This window comes from Bos indicus, chromosome 11, assembly GCF_029378745.1.
Source record: "Bos indicus isolate NIAB-ARS_2022 breed Sahiwal x Tharparkar chromosome 11, NIAB-ARS_B.indTharparkar_mat_pri_1.0, whole genome shotgun sequence".
Classification (NCBI taxonomy): Eukaryota; Metazoa; Chordata; class Mammalia; order Artiodactyla; family Bovidae; genus Bos; species Bos indicus.
The window spans coordinates 39,128,950-39,149,655 of NC_091770.1; positions in this window are offsets into that span (position 1 = coordinate 39,128,950).

A 20,706-nucleotide genomic window follows, 5' to 3' on the forward strand; every position below is an offset into this window, starting at 1 on the left:
CTGATAGATGTGAGAATGCAGCTTTGATTTGAATTTCTCTAATAATTCGTGATGTTGAACATCTTTTCATGTACTTTTTAACCATCTGTATGTCTTCCTTGGAACAATGTTTATTTAGATCTTCTGCCCATGTTTTTATTGAGTTGACCTGCAAAAGCTATTGGTTTCCTTTGCTATGAAAAAATTTTTAAGTTTAATTAGGTCTTATATATTTTTTATATTTCATTAATTTAGAACATGGATTGAGACAGATCTCACTTCATTTTATGTCAAAGAGTGTTCTGCCTATGTTTTCCTCTAACAGTTTTATACTATCTGGCCTTAGATTTGGGTCTTTAATCCTTTTTGAGTTGATCTTTGTGTATCAAGTTAGGGAATGTTCTAATTTCATTCTTTTATGTGTAGCTGTCCAGTTTTTCCAGTGCCACTTATTGAAGAGACTGCCTTTTTTCCATTGTATTAATATAGTCTTGCCTCTTTTATCACATGTTAGGTGATCATAAGTTTATGGGTTTATCTCCTGTTTCACTGGTCTATAATTCTGTTTCTGTGCTGTGCCATACTATTTTGATGACTGTAGCTTTGTAGTATAGTCTGAAGTCAGGAAGCCTGATTTCTGCAGCTTCGTTTTTCTTTCTCAAGATTGCTTTGGCTCTTTGTGGTCTTCTATGTTTCTAGATTTCCTATTTTCTCAAGAAATTTGTTCATTTCATATAATTTATTGGCATAACATTGTTCATAATGGCCATGTTGTCTTAATAATCTCTGTGGGATCTGTACTGTTATCCTTTTCTCTGATATTTTTATTTGTATTGTTTACTTCTTTTCTAAGTTAGACTTACCAGGGTCTTATTAATTGTACCAATATTTTCATCAAATTATAGATTTATTGATTTTTTCCATTGTTTCTCTCTTTTCTATTTGTTATTTTACATAATTTCACTTATTCCACTGATTTTGGGTTCAGTTTCTTTAATTTTTAGCTCTAAAAGTAGAAATACACTTCATTGCTTCCTTGCTCCTTTTCTAATATATACATTCAAAACTATATATTTTTTTCTGTGAGATATATTTCTTTTGCTTCCATGTTTTTGCTATTGGGCAGGCTACTTTCAATCTCATTGCCTTCCATTAAAATTATTTGTGTTTTTTCTTTGATGGTTTCAGAATGTTTTCTATGTAATTTGGCATTATGTGGGATCATTATATACTATATCTTCTCTTATGTCTCTTGTTAGCCTAAAATATTCTCATCTGTTGTATTTCAATTTCTGGTATTAAGAATAAACATGTTTTAGACATTCTCATCCAGTCCTTTGGCTCTTCAAATGTCTAGTAATTTCTTACCTCTACAATGAAAATTTCTTCTACCCCTCTCTCTAGTTTCCATGAGTGGGACCTTTATTAACATAGCACTGCTGGTCTCTCTCTATCTCCTCTCTCAGTCCTCAAAGGAAGGAGAAGATAATCTGACTGGTATTTTGGAGCAGGATCAGATACAAAGGTTCAGCTCTTTATAGTCTCTCTTTTTAAGATTGGTCTGTCACCTCTGTTCTGCTCTGGACTACCCATAAAACTCAGGGATACTTTATTTACCTGCTAGGAGAGGCTTACATATGTCCAGTGCTGCCTGTGCTGAGGTATGTGAAAGTTGCTCACGTCTGCCTGATTCTTTGCAACTCCATGAACTATACACTCCATCAGTCCATGAAATACTCCAGGCCAGAATACTGAAGTAGGTAGCCTTTCCCTTCTCCAGGGGATCTTCCCAACCCAGGGACTGAACCCATGTCCCCTGCATTGCAGGTGAATTCTTTACCAGCTGAGCCACCAGGAAAGCCCGAGAATACTGGAGTGGGTAGCCTATCCCTTCTACAGAGAATCTTCCCAACCTGTGAATAGAACCAGGGTCTCCTGGATTGCAGGCAGATTCTATGCTAAGGTATATTAAGTCTTTAATTCTGGGCTTTGTTAAGTCACCCTCTAACCTAGACTTTGTTGACAATAAAGTTTATATTTTCATTTCCATGTTTTTCTTTTTATATCTCTTTGTTGTTTCATATATAAACAAAAAATAATAAAATTTATTATTTCCATAAAATCTGAGCATCACCTTTCAGATTGCTGTTTAAGTATTACCTCTTCTAAGAGTCCTTGCCACATCATTCATTTATTTAGCACCTATATATTATTTTTTCATTGTGTCCTATATGTCTTTATTATAGTGATTAATACAAGCTGTAATTATCTATTTCCTTATTTGTCTATTGCTCCTTTTCTCCATTAAATTTTTTAATCTAATAACAAAATAAAGTTAACATAGTTTAAAGATTAAAATTTTAACATTTTGAAGTGTATAGTCAGTGGTTTTTAGTACATCCACATGCAACCATCAGTTCAGTTCAGTTCAGTCACTCAGTCGTGTCCGACTCTTTGTGACCCCATGAATCGCAGCACGCCAGGCCTCCCTGTCCATCACCAACTCTTGGAGTTCACTCGGACTCATGCCCATCGAGTCAGTGATGCCATCCAGCCATCTCATCCTCTGTTATCCCCTTCTCCTCCTGCCCCCAATCCCTCCCAGCATCAGAGTCTTTTCCAATGAGTCAACTCGTCACATGAGGTGGCCAAAGTACTGGAGTTTCAGCTTCAGATTCATTCCTTCCAAAGAAATCCCAGGGCTAATCTTCTTTAGAATGGACTGATTGGATCTCCGTGCAGTCCAAGGGACTCTCAAGAGTCTCCTCCAATACCACAGTTCAAAAGCATCAATTCTTCAGCGCTCAGCTTTCTTCACAGTCCAACTCTCACATCCATACATGACCACTAGAAAAACCACAGCCTTGACTAGACGGACCTTTGTTGGCAAAGTGATGTCTCTGCTTTTGAATATACTATCTAGATTGGTCATAACTTTTCTTCCAAGGAGTAAGTGTCTTTTAAAAAATCTCATGGCTGCAGTCACCATCTGCAGTGATTTTGGAGCCCCCCAAAATAAAGTCTGACACTGTTTCCACTGTTTCCCCATCTATTTCCCATGAAATGATGGGACCAGATGTCATTATCTTCGTTTTCTGAATGTGGCATTTTAAGCCAACTTTTCCACTCTCCTCTTTCACCCTCATCAAGAGCCTTTTTAGTTTTTCTTCATTTTCTGCCATAAGGGTGGTGTCATCTGCATATCTGAGGTTATTGATATTTCTCCCAGAAATCTTGATTCCAGCTTGTGCTTCTTCCAGCCCAGTGTTTCTCATGATGTACTCTGCATATAAGTTAAACAAGCAGAGTGACAATATACAGCCTTGACATACTCCTTTTCCTATTTGGAACCAGTCTGTTGTTCCATGTCCAGTTCTAACTGTTGCTTCCTGACCTGCATACAAATTTCTCAAGAGGCAGGTCAGGTGGTCTGGTATTCCCATCTCTTTCAGAATTTTCCACAGTTTATTGTGATCCACACAGTCAAAGGCTTTGGAATAGTCAATAAAGCAGAAATAGATGTTTTTCTGGAACTCTCTTGCTTTTTCGATGATCCAGCAGATGTTGGCAATTTGGTCTCTGGTTCCTCTGCCTTTTCTAAAACCAGCTTGAACAACTGGAAGTTCACCTAATTCCAAAACATTTCAACACCCCAAAAACAAAGTTTGGGTGCATTAAGTAAACTCCTCATTCCCATTTCTCCATCTCCCATGTTCTTTGGCAATCAGTAATCTACTTTCAGTCTCTGTGGATTTGCCTATTATGGACATTTCATACAAATGGAATTATGTGTGATCTTTTGAGCCTTGTTTTCTATTAACATTATGTTTTCAAGGTTCATAAAGGCTACAGTATGTATTAGGACTTTATTTTTATGGCTGAATGATATTGCATTGTATGAATATATCAATTGATTCATACCTTTTTGGCTATTATGAAAAACACTGCTGTGAATATTTGGGTACAAATTTTTGTGTGAATAGATGTTTTCACTTCACTTAGGTTAGTAACTTTGTTTCACTTTTTGGGAAACCACCAAATTGTTTTTCCCAGCAATTGAGCCATTTTATATTTCTATCATCAATACATCTCCAACATATTTTAAACTCCACAAAGGTACCGACTATTTTGTGCACCACTATATACCTAGGGCAAAAAGCCTGATACACAGAATATTCTTGAATTAGATATGTGGTTAAATAAAGGAATAAATAAATGAAATGGTTTAGATGCTTTCCAAAGCTATATTCCTAGTACATATACAAAGGCATGATAAATGTTAAAAAAACAGTATTATTACTTTTGAATTTGCACTAATTTGGGTCCTTGTCTGCACCATAAAGTTAGAATTGGTTTGAGTTATTTAAGTGTCTGCTTATTTCAGGGAAAAATGCTGGATAAAATTGACTCTTACTGGCAACTACTCAGCCTGCAATAAGAAATATTGGAATATTGAATGATTTGCCAGTCATTGGAACTGTTTACAGTTACATGAAAAGAACAGCAGCATAAAATTGTGGCTCAGAGAAAGTAATGCCAAACGTTAGCACCTTCAGGATAAACAGCTGAGGTGAATGATCACCTAACCTCAAATTTCCCATCTAGTTAGGCGATGAGGAAATTTATATCCACCCCAATAAGCCACTAGTTAAAGTTATTTTTCAATCCATCCTCCATCCCTTAGTCCAAATTAACTTTTATGCCATTTTGCTATTAATATTTCTTTCTTTTTTTAAATTTTATTTTATTTTTAAACTTTAAAATATTGTATTAGTTTTGCCAAATATCGAAATGAATCCATCACAGGTATACATGTGTTCCCCATCCTGAACCCTCCTCCCTCCTCCCTCCCTATACCCTCCCTCTGGGTCGTCCCAGTGTACCAGCCCCAAGCATCCAGTATCGTGCATCAAACCTGGACTGGCGACTCATTTCATACATGATATTATACATGTTTCAATGCCATTCTCCCAAATCTTCCCACCCTCTCCCTCTCCCACAGAGTCCATAAGACTGTTCTATACATCAGTGTCTCTTTTGCTGTCTCGTACACAGGGTTATTGTTACCATCTTTCTAAATTCCATATATATGCATTAATATACTGTATTGGTGTTTTTCTTTCTGGCTTACTTCACTCTGTATAATAGGCTCCAGTTTCATCCACCTCATTAGAAATGATTCAAATGTATTCTTTTTAATGGCCGAGTAATACTCCATTGGGTATATGTACCACCGCTTTCTTATCCATTCATCTGCTGATGGGCATCTAGGTTGCTTCCATGTCCTGGCTATTATAAACAGTGCTGCGATGAACATTGGGGTACACGTGTCTCTCTCAATTCTGGTTTCCTTAGTGTGTATGCCCAGCAGTGGGATTGCTGGATCATAAGGCAGTTCTATTTCCAGTATTTTAAGGAATCTCCACACTGTTCTCCAAAGTGGCTGTACTAGTTTGCATTCCCACCAACAGTGTAAGAGGGTTCCCTTTTCTCCACACCCTCTCCAGCATTTATTGCTTGTAGACTTTTGGATCGCAGGCATTCTGACTGGCGTAAAATGGTACCTCATAGTGGTTTTGATTTGCATTTCTCTGATAATGAGTGATGTTGAGCATCTTTTCATGTGTTTGTTAGCCATCTGTATGTCTTTTTTGGAGAAATGTCTATTTAGTTCTTTGGCCCATTTTTTGATCGGGTCATTTATTTTTCTGGAGTTGAGCTGTAGGAGTTGCTTGTATATTTTTGAGATTAGTTGTTTGTCAGTTGCTTCATTTGTTATTATTTTCTCCCATTCTGAAGGCTGCCTTTTCACCTTGCTAATAGTTTCCTTTGTTGTGCATAAGCTTTTAAGTTTAATTAGGTCCCATTTGTTTATTTTTGCTTTTATTTCCAATATTCTGGGAGGTGGGTCATAGAGGATCCTGCTGTGATGTATGTCGGAGAGTGTTTTGCCTATGTTATTCTCTAAGTATATATAAAATAGCTTTTAGAATTAAGTTTAAAACCTAATATAGTCTGCAGGATAGTTATGTAAAGGCATTTGTGACATAGGTTATGCAGTCTATGGAGTTAGATGGTTCTGGTTCATATTTTGGTTCCAACCTTTTCTAGCTAAGTGAGTTTAGAAAATAGGCGTTATTTGAGTCTCAGATGTTTCATCAGAAACTGGGATAACAGTAACAATATCTGCATTATGGATTTGTCCCCTGTTAATCTTTTCTCATGCCACTCACCTACGTCTTGCTATGTCCCAGTGATACCAGACTTCTCTTTGCTCCTCAAATATATCATGGTTTTTCTCTCTATTTCCTTTTCCTGAGGTATACACTCTATCCAATAGTTGGTCAATATCTCACCATCAGTCTCATCTGATTCTTTCCCATGGAGGTTTTTTTCTTCTAGAAGTTTTCAAAATTATAATTATTCAACTACTTATATAATTATTTGATTTCTGCCTGTATTATTTGCTTGACTGAAAACTCCCTTTTGACCATTACTGTATCCCTTCTGCTAAATGGGTGAATGCTTGAATGGAAGCCGTCACATGGTTATGTCTTGAATGAATAAATACAACATTTTAAATAAATTATACTCCAACAAAATGTCTTAAACAGCAAGCTTTGCCTATGGCATCATCTTACTGACCTCAGAACATCTCCTGAGCCCCTGAAGATTATTCTTGCATTGATCCTCCAGGGTCTTATCCTATTCCCTTAGTCCTGGACTTCTATGATCATCTCATCTCATAGCTTACCCATTTGATTTAAATCATCATAGCATCCACTCTGACTTCTGTATCCTAGAACTCTTTTTCCATCCTATTTGTTTGGTAAATCATTTAGAGAAACGTTTTTGTTCTCATACAACTTGGTTGCTTACATCCTTGGCAAATCTTGGCACTGTGTTTTAGTTTGCACTTCTCATGTCTGTATCTAAATTCTTTCCCTAGGGAAGTCAGTTCCAGATGTATCAAGACATATCCTGACAGCAAAAGGAATATGGAAATAATTTCAGAGTTAGCAATCACAATCCAGTTACAAGATCTAAGACAGGTGACATAATTCTAAGCCCTGGAAGGCCAGCTCTGATTGACACTGGTTCTGAAATTGGATCTAAACATGGGCTCCCAGTGGAACATATAAGACAGAGTGAGAAATTTTGGAGGGACTCATGTAGGTCAGGCTTAGCCCAAGCAAATGATCCACAAGCAAATAGAACACAACCTTTTTCTCCCTTACAAGTTGGTTTACAGTTGACCCTAAATGTATCAACTTTAAGCACTATAGTGAACAAGGAATCTATTTCTCTCACTGTCTGAAGCATAACTCAAATGTGCCAGTAAACATAGTAAATGCATACAACCGTGATAAAGGATTTTTCCTAAAATCTTTCAATTTCTGGATATTTCTCATACTCAAGTTGTGAGGGGCTCTAGTCTCAAAATCCAGCCTGATAAGCTTTGCACAAATGATTTTTGCCTTTGTTTTTAATATTACAGTCCTTGACTAAGCCTTACTGGGATGATGTTCCTTAAGTGAAATAACCTGTTTAAAACTCTGTCCCAAACACTTTGACTCTATGGCCTCAGCAAGTCACCTATTTTTTTTTTTTTTTTTTTCTTGGATCTCTGTTTGTCAGTGGTCTTGCAGTATCATGGTGATTTATTGAAAAACATGTTTACAATTTCTGTTGTAGGGACTGCAACAGTAACCACAGTGGCATGATATATAGTGTTAGTGTTATATATACATATATAGTGTTATATATACATATACATGATATATATGTATCTTCAGATACATATTTGAGTGCAGACTAGGAATATAATCTTGTGAGGATGATAAGGATGGTTGCTCCATAAACTCTGTCCTATGGAACTTTCAGGACAATGACAGATGTAAGGCATATACAAAAACAATGAGAATATTAACAACAGAGGTTATACCTAAGGGGAATACTGAACTGTCAGACATGCGAGGTGCTGCTTATCCCCTTGGGTAGTTGAAAAGAAGGGGTTTTAACATGGCCTACAATTATGGTGGCAGGAAAAACAGAGACTAGGAAACGGCAAAAACATTAGGATATAGAACATTGAAGAACATGTTAAGTAAGTATTGAGTAGAACAGTCTGTAAATATACCAGTTCAACTAAGGGAAAAATCTGTATTTATGGAGACGAAGCAGGTTAGGGCCATATCATCGAAGATTTTGGATGCCAGGCTAAAATGTTTAGATTTTATATGCAGGCAGTGGATGTCAATGATAGTTTTTGAAAAGTTGTTTTAAAGGATTGCGCTTCTTATTGGAAGGAAAAGTTGGAGGAGGGAAACATAGTGAGGGGTGTTGTTAGAAAGCTGGGAGACATGGAGACCACCTAATCCATAAATACCTACATTATCATTGAGATAACAGGTAAGGTGACAGTAAAATTGCCCCTGTTTCCTTTTTCATCTGGCTTAACTCATACTGGGCTTCCCTGGTGGCTCAGCTGGTAAAGAATCCACCTGCAATGCAGGAAACCTGGATTAGGTCCCTCCCTGGGTTGGGAAGATCCCCTGGAGAAGGGAAAGACTACCCACTCCAGTATTCTGGCTTGGAGAATTTCATGTAGTATATAGTTCATGGGGTTGCAAAGAGTCAGACACAACTGAGTGACTTTCACTTCACTTCACTTAATTGAGACCAGCACAGCATGTGAGAAATTTTACATTGTATTCCTCCAAAGAGCCCCAGGCTCAGGACCTCCATGTTAATGACAAAGTAAAGGAATATCTGAGCTCTGAGAGGAGAATGCTGTTGATTTCTGTGAACTGCTTCTCTGAATATCATCTTCTAGAGAGTGTTGTGCTTTTTCCCTATTATACTTTTGGATACAGTATCTTAGGTATTTGCACTTTATCAGAGATAAAGTCAGTATTTCAACAAATTTAGATACTCTCTTCTTCTTTCAATAAAAGAGCATTGGGGCTTGATAACAGGGTACTGAAAACTCTGATGCCCGTGTACACTATTATCACCAAGAATATCAAAAAGAAAATGAGCAATACAATGTAGGAACAGAAAATACCAGTGTATATTTGGGATGTTTATCTCTCTTATTGGCTTGAAAATAGTCTGCAAAGATAATCTCAAATGTACTTACAAAAAGGCAGATACATGGTAACCACTGTCATTCTATTTAGTGGATGTATGTGACCAGATGTAGAGAGATGAAAGCAAAGATAAGCTTCATAAATTCAGCAATAGAGACATTTCAACACTTGGTCAATACACAATAAGAATAGACAGCTGCTGCTAAGTTACAGTTTTAGGAATAGAGAGATGAAAAGTTTACAATAATCAACCCATTCCTTGATTGCTCAGTGATATTTCCTACTTTTTTTTTTTTGGAAAGACAGTAACTTGGATGCAGAGGTGACTAATTGACCTTTCCAACATTTTCTTAGGAGTGAGGTTTTAAATAATGCTGCTGCTGCTAAGTCGCTTCAGTCGTGTCTGACTCTGTGCGACCCCATGGACTGCAGCCTACCAGGCTCCTCCGTCCATGGGATTTTCCAGGCAAGAGTACTGGAGTTGGGTGCCATTGCCTTCGGTCAGCCGATTTGTTGGCTCTTCACAATATGCTATTCAATGATAGCTACAGAGGAGTATAGACGTCATTGGTTTGGAAACAATAAAATTATTCACTGAATAGGCACTGAGCTAGGCACTTGTTGGGAAATGCAAAAATGAATGATGATCAGTATTGTAATCAACATGTTACAAGGGAAAGAAGAAAGAGAAAGCCCTTTTCACTGGTCTTAGATAAGTGGACTGGTTCTTTATGGAAGTACTGATGTGTTATGATATGGAGTGGATACTGTAGAATTTGGCAGTTGGATATGCAACTAGATATTATTTCATCAAATTGCTTCCTTAATAGTATACAATCATAAATATATGCCTATGTATTTTGAAAACAGTCACAATGTTTTCAAGTATTGATACATAGTATTTTTTAAATCTAAACCTCCAGAGATGTTGAAACTATCACAATATCCATGTTATAGATGGAAAAACTAAGATTTAAAGAGGTAAAATCAGCAACTTCCCTGGTGGTCCAGCGGTTAAGAATCTGCCTGCCAAAGCAGGGTATGCGGGTTTGATCCTTGGTCTGGGAAGATCCCACTTGCTGTGGAGGAATTGAGCCCATGCTCCACCATGACTGAGCTGGTGGGCTGCGACTGCTGAAACCCACACACCCGAGAGCCTGTGCTCTGCAACAAGAGAAGCCACCACAATGAGCAGCCCATACACTGCAATAAAAAGTAATTCCTGTTCAGCATAACTAGAGAAAAACCCGTGCCAGCAATGAGGGTCTATCACAGCCAAAAATCAATAAGTATTTTTTTAAAAAAAGAATAACAAGACTTTTTAAAAAAGAAGCAAAATCACATCACATTAGAAAATCAAATTGCCAAACAGAAACACTAATTTGCATATAAAACAGAACTCATTCCAATAAAGAACTTGAATGTGAATACTTAAAGGATGAATTCTAAAGCAAGTTTTTCACATTAATTTATGGCTCATTCTACATTTTTTTCTTTACAGCCCAGTCTCTAATTTCTTTATTTTCATATCCTATCAACTTTCAACAAAAGGTAGCATGTTCTACAAACATAAAGTGAAGAGGTTGTGATTTTATTTGCTTCTAAGTTCTCTTCAGTTTGTGACAATTATATTAAGCATTTCTTGAAAGAACCCAGCCACCAACCTGTTTTTGTTGTCAGCAAATATTATGATATAATGACAGTTACAGTCTTTAATTATATAGGCTGATTACTACATACTGTTCATGGGGTTCTCTAGGCAAGAACACTGAAGTGGTCTGCCATTCCCTTCTCTAATAGACCACATTTTGTCAGATCTCTCCACTATGACCTGTCCATCTTGGGTGGCCCCTGCATGGCATGGCTCAGAGCTTCCTTGAGTTACAGGAGGCTGTGATCCATGAGAGCATTTTGGTTAGTTTTCTGGGATTGTGGTTTTCATTCTGGAGGCTGTAGGACTATGGTTCTTGATTCCTGATGGGAGGGACTAGCGTTGGGGAAAACGATCCTGCTCAGGTGGGCAGGGCCATGTTCAGTAAATCTTTAATACAAATATCTGCTGATGGGTGGGGCTGTGCTCCCTCTTGTGAGGTGACTCAGTCCTGGAATGCACAGGCTTCAAAATGTACCTGGAATGTACCTCCAAAAAGGACTTATGCCAACACACACTTCCAGGACTGCTGCTGTCAATGCCTCTGTCCCTACAGGAGGCCACTGCTGACCCACAGCTCCACAGGAGATCCTCAAACACTCACAGGCAAGTCTGGCTCAGTATCTTGTGGGGTCATTTCTCCTTTCCCCTGAGTCCTGGTGTGTGCAAGATTTTGTTTGTGCTATCCAAAAGGATACCTCTGTCAACTGTAAATGATTTTAAGTCTCACGTGATTCTGGTATTTGGGGAGACTTATTGTGTGGGTCACACAAACTGTGGAAAATTCTTAGAGAGAGGGGAATACCAGACCACCTTACCTGTCTCCTGAGAAACCTGTATGCAGATCAAGAAGCAACAGCTAAAAACCTGTATGCAGATCAAGAAGCAACAGACTGGTTCAAAATTGGGAAAGACATATGAAGGCTGTATATAATGTCACCCTGTCTATTTAACTTTTATGCAGATTACCTTATGCAAAACACTGGGCTGGATTAAACACAACCTGGAATCGAGATTGCTGGAAGAAATAATGGCAATCTCACATATGCAGATGATACCATTCTAATGGCAGAAAGCGAAGAGGAACTATAGGGCCTCTTGATGAAGGTGAAAGAGGAAAGTGAAAAAGCTGGCTTAAAACTCAATATGCAAAAAACAAAAATCATGGCATCTAGTCCCATCACTTCATGTCAAATAGATTGGGAAAATGTGACAGATTTGATTTTCTTGGGCTCCAAAATCGCTGCAGATGGTGACTGCAGCCATGAAATTAAGAGATGCTTGCTTTTTGGAAGAAAGCTATGGGAAAACTAGAGAGCATATTAAAAAGCAGAGATATTACTTGGCCAATAAAGGTTCATATAGTCAAAGCTATGATTTTTCCAGTAGTCTTATATGGATATGACAGTTGGACCATGTAGAAGGCTGAGTGCTAAAGAACTGGTGCTTTCTAATTGTGGTGCTGGAGAAGACTCTTGAGAGTCCCTTGGACAGCAAGGAGACCAAACCTGTCAATACTAAAGGAAGTCAACCCTGACTACTCATTGGAAGAACTGATGCTGAAGCTGAAGCTCCAATATTTTGGACAGCTGATGTGAAGAACTGACTCATTGGAAAAGACCCAATGTTGGGAAAGACTGAAGTCAAAAGGAGATGAGGGTGGCAGAGGATGATAGTTAGATAGCATCACCAATTCAATGGACATGAATTTGAGCAAACTCTGGGAGATAGCGAAGACAGGAAAGCCTGGTGTACTGCAATCCATGGAGTCACAAAGAGTTGGAAAAGAGTTAAGTGACTGAACAACAATAACAAGGCAGGGGGCATCAGGAAGAGCAGAGTAAAGCTATTTTTCAAATGAGCTCTCCATAGAATGATGCCAGTGAAGAAACTGAATTTCTGTCTGGAATTTTAAAAAGAGGTGTAAGAAATGAGACCTGTTGGCTCATCTCTGTATATAAAAAGGAAAATAAAATATCTTTTCTACAAGTAATTAAGATGAAAGGACCTAATATTGGTATGTGATAATTCTGTAATTGTGTATCAATTACATTCATTGTGAATCTGCATCAGATCAGTGAGTTGACATTGAGGTATCACTATCTCTCAGCTCTGTAATCCTCACATAATTAGATTTCTAAGGAAATCCTTCTGGGCAAAAAAGGCCTATTTTCAAAGAGAGTTGTGCATTATGCATCATAAAATGGAAAAGAAACAGCAAGAGATTGGTTATGACTCATTTGCCTAATAACTAGTGATACCTTCACCTTTTTTGAGTCTTACCTTCATCATTTGTGATGCCAGGAATTAAAATAAATGATCTTCAGGTTATTCTAACTCTAATCCCATGATGTTTAGACATGCCTGTTGTAATTACAGAGAAGTATATTTATCTTCATAAGCTCAGCAATTACCTAAAAAAATCTTTATTTTTCTACTATTTCAATTCTATTTCCATCTTTTCTACTTTCATAGTTTTGGGGAATATTGTATTGGATTTAAATCTTTAGAGTCTCAAATATTCCCAGATAAGCATTTGAACTTTAAAAATATCTTCAGTTCAGTTCAGTTCAGTCGCTCAGTTGTGTCTGACTCTTTGCGACTCCATGGATCGCAGCACGCCAGGCCTCCCTGTCCATCACCAACTCCCAGAGTTCACTCAGACTCACGTCCATCGAGTCAGTGATGCCATCCAGCCATGTCATCCTCTGTCGTCCCCTTCTCCTCCTGTCCCCAATCTCTCCCAGCCTCAGAGTCTTTTCCAATGAGTCAACTCTTCGCATGAGGTGGCCAAAGTATTGGAGTTTCAGCTTCAGCATCATTCCCTCCAAAGAAATCCCAGGGCTGATCTCCTTCAGAATGGACTAGTTGGATCTCCTTGCAGTCCAAGGGACTCTCAGGAGTCTTCTCCAACACCACAGTTCAAAAGCATCAATTCTTCAGCGCTCAGCTTTCTTCACAGTCCAACTCTCACATCCATACATGACCACTGGAAAAACCACAGCCTTGACTAGATGGACCTTTGTAGAAAAAGTAATGTCTCTGCTTTTCAATATGCTATCTAGGTTGGTCATAAATTTTCTTCCAAAGAGTAAGCGTCTTTTAATTTCATGGCTGCAGTCACCATCTGCAGTGATTTTGGAGCCCCCAAAAATAAAGCCTGACACTGTTTCCACTGTTTCCCCATCTATTTCCCATGAAGTGATGGGACCAGATGCCATGATCTTTGTTTTCTGAATGTTGAGCTTTAAGCCAACTTTTTCACTCTCCACTTTCACTTTCATCAAGAGGCTTTTTAGTTCCTCTTCAGTTTCTGCCGTAAGGGTGGTGTCATCTGCATATCTGAGGTTCTTAATATTTCTCCTGGCATGCTTGATTCCAGCTTGTGTTTCTTCCAGCCCAGCTTTTCTCATGATGTACTCTCCATATAAGTTAAATAAGCAGGGTGACAATATACAGCCTTGACGTACTCCTTTTCCTATTTGGAACCAGTCTGTTATTCCATGACCAGTTGTAACTGTTGCTTCAGCTTCCTTCAAAGCATTGCTCATTATGAAAAACATTAACTTGAATACCCACTGCACATACTGAGAAAGATTTGGAACTAGCTGTTTCTTTAAAGAAAAGTTTTCTAAGAAGCCAGAACTATCAACCTCATGGCCCATAATGGAGACAAAAAAAAAAAAAAACAATGGAAATCATACACACTTTAAGGAGAAAAATCTGTTTATTCTTCAATAGTTCCCTGACTTCTGGTCACTTAAAAGACAATGAAAAACTCTAAGTAGACATTGCTGTATTAGATTTGAGAAAGTGTTGTAAATATTCCACATGATAAGGCTCCCAACTGCTGATGTAGGAAGACATATTATTTCTAGAAAATTTTTTTTCTTCTTTCTAGTTCTCATATCCACATGAACAAAAGTGATCACTTTTCTAACCACTTTAGAGATAGACACTATCTTGAAATCTAGAGAATATGTACAAATTTCATCTTTATGTTATTCATTGTATCTGTAGAAAAAATACCCAGGAAAGAGGTAGTCAGTATATCTACACAAAACACATTTGGTAAGGATAATAAAGTTATGTAAAGCTAATGTTATATATTTTTTTAAAACTCCCTTTAAGATCAATAAATATGCTTCTACATCAGTAATGCCTTGGGTGTTCCAAAAATAATAAGAAATATCAAGTTAGGGAGTGTGCCCACACAGGTCACATGGCCACACTTCCTCTATGCATGGTTAACTTCACTCCTTCCATTAAGTTGGTGAGAACACCCTGGGCATATACATGGCCTTGGCCAGTATACATGTCCACATTTTTACTTTTTACTGTTTTCTCTATTTGACCTTTGTAAAGTCCTATCATCTTGCTATTGATTTTATATTTTTATCTAGTCATGTCCGTGACCTGACAACCCCCTTTGATATATGGCAGAGAAAGAAAAATAAAACGTATGAATTAGTATAAGATATCCAAGATACAATGAAATTTGTGGAGCTCATAGCATGTCTGAAATGATCAAACATTTTATCAAGGGCCAAAAAGCTTATCTGTGGAGAGGGAACAGTAGACATATACTTTCATCTATCAAATACAGTAATGTTTACCAAACCAGAGGGATACAGAATCTCTAGAGAAGATCTATAAAAAGAACTGATAAGTCTTTAGCATAGGCTTGAAATTAAGATGCTCTTTACGGTGAACCTTCAGACTACTAAGCACATATTATGACCTAAAAGTGTGTCATAATGAACAGAGCTTTGACCTTGTTCAGGAGGTCTAGAACCTAATTCCAAGCCAAGGGTTCAGTTTCCTCATCTGCAAAAGAAGGATAACAAGAGGAGCACACATTTGTTGGTCCCATACTACATGCTCATTCTCCTACATGTCATGTCCTTTCCTGTAACTCTAAAATCAGCACTAGAGGCATGTTATTACCCTTATTATACAAATGAGGAAACTAGGGTTCAGAGATGTTTAAATCTTCAACTTAAGAGGCAGAACAGGATTTAGAACTGACTCTTTCTGAAACCAAATTCATGCTCTTTCACTACAACTTGTAGTTTCCACAGCATCTAAAGAGATCTTAACAGATATCATATGTGAAAACAGATTATACATTTCAAAGTGCTATACAAATATAGAGTTTAATAACATTAGCCCTTTTGATGTCCAGGCATGGAAATTCAGGATTGGGTGCTGCTTTTTAATGAGTTCTATCTCCCCATTAAACGATTAGCTTGCAAGGAAGCCTGCATCTGAATTTCTATCTCTTTGTACAGTGCAACTCACAGAATGAGAGCTCAATTACCATTAATAACTAATCATGCAATGTTATTTCTACAGTGTCACATGTAACCTCATAATCCATTCTACCCAATTAAAAGCATCCAGTATAAGTTCTATGTAGAGTACATTCCCTGTAAAATATGAAAACTTGGAAGAACATGCAGAGTATTTTTGCTAAAATACCAAGATTATATCTATATTCATTATTCTTTTTATCTGATTTATTATTAGAGCTCAGATTTCCTTTTGCAGGAGTGTAATGAAATATGAGGCCAAGTGACTATTTAAAAAGAAGAAAATTAAGGCATTGAGTTACTTTCCTGATCTGCTATATATTAACAGATACTTTACAGATAAAAGATTGTTAACTTATTGTCATTATCTACATCTAACTTACTGTAGAGCCAATATGACTTTGCTCTTCCAAAAATACAGCATTTAAGTTAATACATTTTCATTTAAAAAGTCAGTCATTCTAAAAGGAAAAAAGACTTAAAAGTATACCCATATTCTTAGCATATCACCTTAAGCAATTATTTTCAATACTATCTCCAAAGGTAAAATGACTAAACAGGATTAAGATGAAAATTACAAAATTATTAAAATTTAAGTCTGAGACCAAAGAGCTACATGTTATCTAACTATTGCAAGGGGGAGAAGGGAAAACAGGATCAAAGAAAGGGCATCATGTACAGAAGAAAGATGGGACTTTAGGGACAGGAAAAATAACAGAGCAAAAAAGAGGAATGAATTCTGGTGTAGACAGTCAAGCTCTTTGATATGTTTTTTACACTGCTTCATTTCAAAGAACTTATGATTCCGTTCAGTCATTCAATCATGTCTGGCTCTTTGTGACCCCAAGGACTGCAGCACGCCAGGCTTCATCACCAACTTCTGGAGTTTGCTCAAACTCATGTCCATCAAGTCAGTGATGCCATCCAACCATCTCATTCTCTGTTGTCTTTGGTTTGAAAAGCTTACAAATCTCTGTAGATGTAACCTTAGAAACACATTGGAATGAACCAGGTAAATATCAAAACCCTGATAATTTAATTATAAAACTGGAGGAAACATTAACATAAGGTGTCATGTATACTGTAGACCATTTTTTTCCAGAATATTAAACTCAGAAATCATTCCTTTTCTCAAAAAAAAAAAAAAAAAAGGGGGGGGGCATAACCTGTAACCTGGTAGGTCTATCTGAAAAGCACAGAGAAATGATTATTTTCTAGGGCATATATAGCTTTTTGCCAAAATTACACTGAACAAGAGAAAATTCTTCAACTTCTAGCATCTTAAATACCTATAAAAAGAAAATTAGGCAAAATAGTAGGTAGAACCATAGGAATATGGTTGAGAAACCTCAGAAAGGGATTGTACACAATCTGCAATGGCTCTTTCAACCTAAACTCTATCAAGTTGGAGCTCAGAATTACTTACTTGAGATGACATCAAACCAACACATTCAAATGTGATACAATCAGGGCCATGACAGAAATATTCTCTAGACTTGATGCATCTAAGGATATAACCAATTCCTTAGTAAAGAGGGATTGAAAATATTATATTTTTATTAAATTAAATAAAATTCTTATCAATCCATCTAATGTAACAAACAGAAATTAAATAGCAAAGCATGGATTAGTCACACCATAAGTTCAGTCATCAAGTAAGTCAGTTGTAGGTGTAACATATTTAAATTAAAATAATCCTTCCAAAGCCGCTGTGTATACAAGCCCATAATTTTTGCATACACTGTGAGTTACCTAAATACAGCCTCAATCAGTTTTCAAAGATTCTAAGTAGGATTTGTACTTTCTATTTTTCAGATCAAATGAAAATATTTTGAACCTAAAGGCTTTTTTAAAAGTTGGTATAAAGGGTGAGAGTTGCATGTCTAACTGATGGATCAGTATATATTATTTTAAGCTGACAGTTAAATATTCACAAAAATCTTTCTTCTAAACAAGTCAACAGAAAATTATAGCCAAACCAAAGTAGCAAACTTTTCTATAAAATATTTATTTTACTTTTATCACTATCATAATAAGTGAAAGCACGACTAGAAATTTTGAAATTCACCACTAGAAGGTGAATTTTATGAGGACTGAAAGCATAAGTTAAAAACTAAAAAAGAAACTCCAGGCCAAGGATTTGCTATTGTTCTCACATAATTCTCCCACCTCATCCACAAGATATCCCCTCACAACACAATTGCTCAGCAATCAAATGCAAAGGAAAGAGAAAATAACTCATTTTTAAGTAAAACACCCAATGAGCAGATAATTACCTAAGAGATAGCTTTACTTTCTCCTATTCTATGGGTCAAATTGCTTTAATTAAAAAAAAAAAAAAGCATATCTGTGAAAACAGGAGATTGTAGGAAAGCACTAAGAGACTTTGGGAAGATTAATACTTTTCTGGGCTCTGTTGCCTTTAGACACTAAACTTATGTTCCTTCTGGATTTGACTCTCATGATGACTGAAGATTCTGTTGTGTTCATTTGCTTGTTTGCTTGCTTATTTATTTTGGCTCTGGTTTGTTAGCTTATTGACCTTTTCCTTTGTTTTTACCATGCTAAAAACTAATATCTGATTTTAAAGAACAACTAAAATACAGGGAGAGCAGTATCAGCAAAAAAAAAAAAAAATGGTAGCATAGGAATTTCTAGACCTTGTCCCTTCCCCAGAAACATCAATTTGAACAATTATTCACATTAAAAAAATTATTTTATAAGAGTCAAGAATTTCAGCACCTGGATGAAACACAGAAATTAGAAAAGATGTATCAATGAGGTAGGAAACATATAACCACATTACTCTCATCACTAGTCCCCAAGTCCAGGCAGCTCAACACACAGAAAGATACACTCTCCCTATGGGAGAAAGAGAATAAAGTGAGTCCAAATGCCAGGCCCACTCCAGTGGCCCTGGGCTACTAATTTGCCCTCTGGACTTATGATCTAAGTTTGCCCATGTAGATTCAGTCCCATATTCATCACTGTAGACTCCAGTGCTAGGCCAATGCACGTGGACCCAGACACCAGGATGACCCCTTGCTGACTCCCCAAGTGCTGACTCAGGTACCAAACCTGCTCACCCAAGTATACCAGCAGCAAACCTACCTGTGGACACCACCAGAGAGCCCACCCAGAATCCCTGGACAGGCTGCTTTGGTGAAGGGATTTGCCTTCCTAAAGCTGAGGAGATATTTGTATTTCAAGTTCATGAAGCTAATAGGTCACTCCAAAATTTCAACTCAAAATAATCTCCTCCAAACACATTATAATAAAACTGTCTAAAATGAAAGAAAAGAAAAATTTATCATGGAAAAAAAAAAAAAACCCAAGAGAAAAATAAGTTCATACATAAGGCAGTCTCCATTAGGCTATCAGTGGATTTCTCAGAATAAGTCTTACAGGCCAGGAGAGTGTAAGATAATGAGATCAAACTGTTGAAAAAAAATTTCTAAACAAGAATATTTTACCTGGCACAGTTGTCTTTCAGGAATGAAGCAGTTCATTACCATCAGACCTGTTTCACAAGGTGCTGAAAGAGATTCTTCAAGCTGAAAAGAAAGGACTAATTAGTAACATGAAACAATATGAAAATATAAAACATACTGGTAAAGGCAAGTATCTAATACTCTAACATTGTAATTTAGGACTGTATTAACTAAATCCTGAGAACATGACTCTCACTTCAGCTTTAAGGACATATATAGGCTCAAAATGAAGGGACAGAAAAAGCAAAAGTGAGTTCAGTTCAGTTCAGTTCAGTCGCTCAGTCGTGTCCGACTCTTTGCGACCCCATGAACCGCAGCACGCCAGGCCTCCCTGTCCATCACCAACTCCCGGAGTTCACTCAGACTCACGTCCATCGAGTCAGTGATGCCATCCAGCCATCTCATCCTCTGTCGTCCCCTTCTCCTCCTGTCCCCAATCCCTCCCAGCATCAGAGTCTTTTCCAATGAGTCAACTCTTCACATGAGGTGGCCAAAGTACTGGAGTTTCAGCTTAAGCATCATTCCTTCCAAAGAAATCCCAGGGCTGATCTCCTTCAGAATGGACTGGTTGGATCTCCTTGCAGTCCAAGGGACTCTCAAGAGTCTTCTCCAACACCACAGTTCAAAAGCATCAATTCTTTGGTGCTCAGCCTGATAAGAACCTGCTATATAGCATAGGAAACTCTACACAATACTCTACAATGACCTATATGAGAAAATAATCTAAAAGAGTTGATATGTGTATGCATATAACTGATTCACTTTGTTGTATACCTGTATCTAGCAAAACACTGTAAAGCAACTATACTCCAATAAATTAAAAATAATAGTATCAGCATCAAAAGAGAAATATTAACCAGCAAAACAGAAATGAGAGTCCAGAATGAATGCATATATAGTCAAATAATGTTTGATAAGGGAGTCAAGAATATTCAGTGTGGAAAGGATAATCCCTTCAACAAATGGTGTTGGGAAAACTGAACTGTCACATGCAAAAGAATGAAGTTGGACTTCTTTCTAACACTACTGATAAAAATTAATTCAATATAGATTAAATATTTAAATCTAAGTTTCAAAACTATAAATGTCTTAGAAGAAAACATAGACAAAACTCCTTCACAGTGGTATTGACAATCGTTTTTCAGATATGATGCCCAATGTGCAAGCAAGAAAAGCAAAAA